This window comes from Mycteria americana, chromosome 8 (assembly GCF_035582795.1).
Source record: "Mycteria americana isolate JAX WOST 10 ecotype Jacksonville Zoo and Gardens chromosome 8, USCA_MyAme_1.0, whole genome shotgun sequence".
Taxonomy (NCBI): Eukaryota; Metazoa; Chordata; class Aves; order Ciconiiformes; family Ciconiidae; genus Mycteria; species Mycteria americana.
Window position 1 is genome coordinate 46,422,690 of NC_134372.1, and position 7,129 is coordinate 46,429,818.

Sequence of the window (7,129 nt, forward strand, 5' to 3'; positions counted from 1 at the left end):
CGGAGTGCTCCAGATGAGTCCCATGCCTACTCCAAGCAGCAGCCGGTGAGGTAATGCCGCTCCCCTCTCCCCGGCTCCTCTCTCCTCTCCTGCTGCCAGCCCCAGTTCAGGCTGGGATATTTGCTTGAGTCAGAGGTCGACGTCACCTGCGACCAAGGAATCCAGCCTAATTCTTGATGGCTCTGTGTGTTATTTTCTCTGTTGGCAGGGGGAATTCGTCTTATGTGACTTCACCTTCCAAAATAATTGCAGGTTGAGTGTAAGTCACCTATGCTCCCCATGCGCTCTGTTTAGAGAGATGGGTATCGCTATGCAATTCATCCCTGGTCCCTTGGAGACCTCTCTTAGTCTGGGATGAATCACCCTCTGCACATAGGACAAGAGGAAACGGCCTCAAGATGGGCCAGGGGAGGTTTAGACTGGATATTAGGAAAAATTTCTTCACTGAAAGGGTTATCACGCATTGGAACAGGCTGCCCAGGGATGGGGTTGAGTCACCATCCCTGGAGGTATTTGAAAGATGTGTAGATGTGGCACTTAGGGACATGGTTTAGTGGTGGACTTGGCAGTGTTAGGTTTATGGTTGGACTTGATGATCTTAAAGGTCTTTTCCAACCTAAATGATTCTATGATTATATGGTATGCCAATTTTTCTTTAGTGGCTGCAGAGGTACTGACATCTCCAATCCAGATATGAAGCCTTATCTGGGATGGTGAAAATTAGGAGAACTGAGTTGCCCGGTGCGGTAGATGGTGATCTGGAGCAGCTGGTGTGCTGCAACCCTGTATTTCTCTGACTGGCATAAATCTGGACTAGCGTGTGGGGAACATCTCATCCCGAGGGCAATGAGGTGGGTGAATGTGGGAAGGACTGTAAGGCTGGGTACTTCTACTTTGGTTTTCTTCATATGGTTTGGTTCTCTGGACAGCATGCTCCAGTGTGTGTTTTCTGTTTTCTGTTCAGTGTTGAATATGTTTGGAGGAGTTTGGGCTGGATTGGTCTAAAACAGAGCAGAGCTCAGCCCAGACTCTTGCAGTTATTTGAGTCTGGATTTTCCCATGTAAGCCCAGCCTGAGAAAAACTTATGTGGAAAAGAAGTGGATGTTATCTTTGTAGGAAATAAGTGGAAACTTATAAGTGGAAGAGCATTTCCCTGCCAGAGAGTGAAACATTGTGAAAAGTCTCACCTGTGAGACACTAAAATAAGGTCATTGAAATGAGTTACATGTTCATTTTGGTGAGTGAGCAGGAGTTTCACGAACCTGTTAATGCTTTCATGAGTTGATGGTGTCAAATACAACCTGTTCTGAAATTCTTATCTTTTCAGACAAAATGTGTTGTTCCCCCAAATTTGTTGGTTTTGCTACCTGGGACGTAATTTCCTTCTTAGTTATAGAAGGTAAAATAAAGCTGATTATGACTTTTGAAATCTCAGCCTCATGCACTGAGCAGAAAGCAAGTTGCTAAGGGTCTCAAATTTAAGTCAGAAGCTGGTACCATGACTGATGTTTGCAAACAAAAATAAGAACCAAAATGTTTTGTTTCTCTCCTTTCAGTACATTTCATTTTGTTCATTACTAAATATTTTTATTTCTCTCCCTTCTTCTGCGACTTTCGAAGTTCAATTACAAATGAGAAATCATTTTGAAACCAACAAATATTCTTTTCCCCAAAAATTATTTAATGAAGTTTGTTCCCTTTTTTTTCATAATTATTCCAAGTGTTGATCAGCTGATCTCTTTCAAGAAAGGAAAAGAAACAAGAAGTCCTCTGAAATATCCCCAAGGAATACCCACTGACAGAGGTATTTGTTGATGTAAGGAAAAATATGCTGTTTCAAAAATATTGCAGGCATTTCCTCTTTCTGAGAACTTATTCCTTCTTATGGAAAACAAGGAAGAGAAATTCAGACTGGTGCATGCAGGCATCAGGTGTTTGCTATGAAGCGTCTGCCAGCAAGGGACAGGTTTGCAAAGGGCATCGGACTCCAGGAGACCCCATGTAGACTGGGAAATGAGGTTTTACTCAGATTTTACTCAGGTGTCCAAAAAAGGGGATTTATTTCTAAAAAACCAGTGACCTGTGGCTACATGAAGCTATCTTTGCAAATCCAGTTGTTATTCCCAGTGGGAGTCCTGTTTCTCAACAGATCTGAAATTCAGGCTGTTTCATTTTTAGAAACCTAAATGAGCACTTAGCACTTCTGAAATTCTGGCCTTGGCCAAACGCACTGTAGCCAAGAATGAAAGTTATATGAACTCAGAAAGAACAAGCCATCAGGTTAACCTTTGGTCATCAGAAGAATGTAAAACATCTTAGATTTATTCCCCAAATCCAATTCAGGTTTCATCTGCACCGAACAGTCAGTACATCAGTGAAATAAATGGGAATTTCATGAATTAACCAACCTGAAGTCATTGCTGGCAGCAGAGTCCTTGTGTGATTTGTGCTTGACAATTTGTAAAGACCAGAGCCCGTCATTCAAACCTGGTGGAAAAAGTTTTTTGGTGGGGTTTTTTTGTGTTTTTAAATCATCCTAAAGGAATTTTTTCAGCATAGTGATTGGAGCTTGCTTAACTTTCTATTTTCTCCAAAGGGTTGTTATGGAAGCTTGAATCTAATTGATCTAAAAGCAAACTTGAGTAAATGTCTAATGAATGTGTTTGTCAGCAGTACAGCAAAATAAGTTTGTCTGGAGAGAAAGGAGGTGAAAGTCCTGATCTTTTGCTTTTCTGCTCTCCATCCTCTTGTATGATGGGTGATGTTATCCCATGTCCACCACGTCACTGTCCATCATGCCGTGTCCATCATGGGGACTTGAAGAAGGCTGTATGGCTAATGCCATCCCTGCTGGAGATGCTGTCAACTCATTGCAGAGAAAAGCCTATGACCTCACTCAGATTTTGTTCACCACCTGAGGGTGTGACTCGTGACTACTCCAGAAATTTGGTGTATCTCTAAACAACCCCAGATTTGGTGGGTTTGGACTCTAAAGGATCTCTGTCATACCTGGAGGTCTTTGAGGCACAGTTACTGAAGGATGGGTTTCCAGCAGGGGATGAAACGAGTGCAAATGCAAAACTGCCACCAAGCCAAACCCAAGATGTGTTGAGGATTTTGACTAACTCTTTTCTTTGCAGGACATGTTGTTTCTTGGTCAGTTGCCATTAGCTTTAATGCGAATGGCATTAGCTGGGGGTGGAGGGGCCTTTCAGAGACTGCAGAGAAGTGAGCAGGGGGTATGACTGGAGCCAGATCTCATTTCCCCTTCCTTGTTCACATACCTCTTTCACAGCACTGGAAGAAATAAATTGTTCAGCTTCGATGTCACTGATGGAGTGATTTGCCTCTGTGGGGTTTCCACCTATTCAGAGAGTGGATGAGGATGGTGGTCCATATGGCTGTTGCCCAGCACCACAGGATGCTGAACGTCAGCGTTAAACCTCATCAGCATCCTCCATGATCTGTCCTGTGACCTTCAGCTTAGGCTGCCATGACATTGACACTCCTAACAGGTACCTGCGTGACTGTCCTGCTTTTTAAACATACAGTGAATTTAAAACACAGTAAATTAATTGGCCTGATGTTTTTTTGAAAAATAGAAAGACGCTACCCAAGAAATTTCTTAAACTATTTTGATTTTATGAATAATCACTACACAGGCAAAATGTTTTTAGGAGATAAGAGCTGGAAGAACAAGCAGCCCCTCACTATACTGTGAAAGTCACAGCACTGTGGAAATGTAATGTTCATTGTAATAAGAAATACCTAAAAATGTAAAGAGAGATTTCGCTGCTAACTGTATCGCAAATACTCAGCGATATATACCATAAGAAACCGCATCCATGAAAGGAGGGAACTGATTTAATAGACATCTGGTCTAGATAAATTTGTCATGTCTGTCATTGTAATTATATGCTAATGATATGATTTCACACTGCTTATAATCTCAGAAGCATACTGTTTCTAATTATACATTACCCAGAAAAAAGGCCTTACTGGCTTCTGTCTTTCAATTATTGTTTTTATCCAGACACCTTCTCTCCAAGTAGGTAATTTTATGGCTACCGTTGCTTCTGGTACCTGAGAACCACCTGAACATTGGCAGATTTATGCTCAGTAATCCCTACAAGTTCAGGAAAGAGTATAATTACTGCTGCGTTTCAGCTGGAGAAAATCTTCAAACCAGTGGTAGGGCTTTTAAATGTGCTTCTAAGAATAAAAGAAGAAAACTTCTGTGCCAAAAATACAGCTTGTGTCTTAAGCCCGCCTCTGCTTAAGTGACTATTGTGCTCAATTCACCTACGCAAGCATCGGTTCTGCAGCCCAGGAGTGCTCTTACACAGAAGCTCTTCCCCTCTTGTACGGCTGCCTGCTGAGACTGGCGTGTGGGGCGTAGCAACCCCAAGGGGGAATATTTGCTGCTGTTGCCAGCGGGGTTTCTCACGTGGCCCACAGCTGGGTGGCTGCTCCCCCCTCGCAGCCCCAGCAGCAGCACGGGTATCTGCACCGAGCACATGCTCCCCACGTATGCTCTCCCTCCTCCTCCGGGTGAGAAAAGGGAGCAATATGGGACAGGCAGATGGTTCTTTGCTTTCCTGGTCCATTCTGGTGAAAGCTCTTCAAACCCATAGATCTACTTACTGGGGTTAATATCTCCGAATTACGTTGGAGTTACCTTTACCTGGGGTCAGCACTTGGCTTATGCAAGGACCTGAGCAGCCCCATCGTTTCTCTGCACTGAGAGAAGGTTAGAAACAGGTGGTGGAGAAAGATCAGAGCCTGGCTTGGGTCCCACCAGGTCTCCTCTCACCCCAGAAGCTAGGAGTTTCTCCCAGACCCTCGTGCATTCAATGTAGTAGCCCTTGTTTGACCTGGTTGGCTCTTCTCAGCACTGGTACGTTGCAGGGAAGGCCAAAGCACCTGCACGCAGCCCTCAGACACAGGCAGATGTAGCTGAAGTAGCTCCTCGAGAGCTGCCGAGTCTGTGTCCCATGGGGAGCTCAAGTCCTGGGAAGAATGTCTCAGCACAGAGCTGCTGATCAACCCCACAAATCTCTACCTTCAAATCTTTCCTTACTGTTGTCCCGCTCTGTAAAGGATTTGAGATTTCTCCTGTCCCCAAAGGGCCTCTTGTGTGCTTGTCACATGTTTCCACCAGAGAACAACCGAGGCTGATGCATGTCCTGTGGACAACCTGGGAGACACTGGTGAGAAGAGCAAAGGGACTGCAGGCTTGCTGTCCTTCAGGGTGATGCCAAAGCACTGAGAGCCGAACACCAGCCCTTTCCCACCTGCCACCAGCCTGCTTCTCACATCAAAGGTAACTGTCCAAGAGCAGGTTTGTATGTCCAACACTTGCTTGAGGTCAACTGGAGAGAGATCTCTCCCTAGCTCCCCAATTGGTCCACTCTGTCAGGTTAAACCATTGTAAGGTAATGAAGAAACCAGCTAGAGACTTTCTGGTTCTCAGCTGGGACAAGTGTCCACTTCATTGTGATAATGAACAGTGCTGAGTAGATGTGAAGGCACCTCGAAGTGAGCTACGTTTCTCCTGATGTTAATAAAACTCAGTCCCAGCCTGGAATAGATCACAGCTGAATTGCAGCTGTGACTCAGAAAGTGATGTAAGAAAGCAGGGAAAAGAAAAAGAAGAAACTGTTCAGCCCTCAGCGAAGTTTTGGTACTCTTCAGGGCTGGCTGCTTTTGTGCCGGAGTGGTTTGAAACAGGGTGCTGACATCTGGTGTCCCCCAGGGCTCTGTGCTGGGGCCAGTCCTGTTTAATATCTTTATCAATGATCTGGACGAGGGGATCGAGTGCACCCTCAGTCAGTTTGCAGACGACACCAAGTTGTGTGGGAGTGTTGATCTGCTTGAGGGTAGGAAGGCTCTGCAGAGGGACCTGGACAGGCTGGATGGATGGGCCGAGGTCAATTGTATGAGGTTTAACAAGGCTCAGTGCTGGGTCCTGCACTTGGGCCACAGCAACCCCATGCAACGCTACAGGCTTGGGGAAGAGTGGCTGGAAAGCTGCCTGGCAGAGAAGGACCTGGGGGTGTTGGTTGACAGCTGCCTGAATATGAGCCAGCAGTGTGCCCAGGTGGCCAAGAGAGCCAATGGCATCCTGGCTTGTATCAGAAATAGCGTGGCCAGCAGGACCAGGGAAGTGATCGTGCCCCTGTACTTGGCACTGGTGAGGCCGCACCTCGAATGCTGTGTTCAGTGTTGGGCCCCTCGCTACAAGAGAGACATTGAGGTGCTGGAGCGTGTCCAGAGAAGGGCAACGAAGCTGGTGAAGGGTCTGGAGCACAAGTCTGATGGGGAGCGGCTGAGGGAGCTGGGACTGTTTAGCCTGGAGAAAAGGAGGCTGAGGGGAGACCTCATCGCTCTCTACAACTACCTGAAAGGAGGCTGTAGAGAGGTGGGGTCAGTCTCTTCTCCCAGGTAACAAGTGATAGGACGAGAGGAAATGGCCTCAAGTTGTGCCAGGGGAGGTTTAGACTGGATATTAGGAAATTTTACTTCACTGAAAGGGTTATCAAGCATTGGAACAGGCTGCCCAGGGAAGTGGTTGAGTTGCCATCCCTGGAGGTATTTAAAGGACGTTTGGATGAGGTGCTTAGGGACATGGTGTAGTGGTGGTCTTGGTGGTGTTAGGTTTACGGTTGGACTCGATGATCTTAAAGGTCTTTTCCAACTTATACGATTCTGTGTGATTCTGTGTGTGTTTGAAATAAATAGATAGAAAAGCTGTGTAGTATCACTCCAACACCACCTTCCATAACAAGTCAGTCCTGATTATCAATATGGATGTGATGTTGAAATCTGGTCCTGAACTATGAAATTTACTCTATAACCTTTTCTCATTTCCAATACCCTCTTCTCATTCCCAGGATGAAAAAATGTCCAAGCACATCCTCACCACCCAGCTTTCTTTGGAAATAAGCCTTAACCCTCACTTTGGACTGAGAAATCGAGAACATTGAGGGATCTCTAAAGCCAACACCTGTCAATATTAAGGCAGGAGCCCAAATGTCTTGTCTCTGGGCCACAATTGCCCAAAAGCATGGTGGATACCAATATGACTATTTTAACAGTAAGAAAGCCATACAACGCACACACACACAC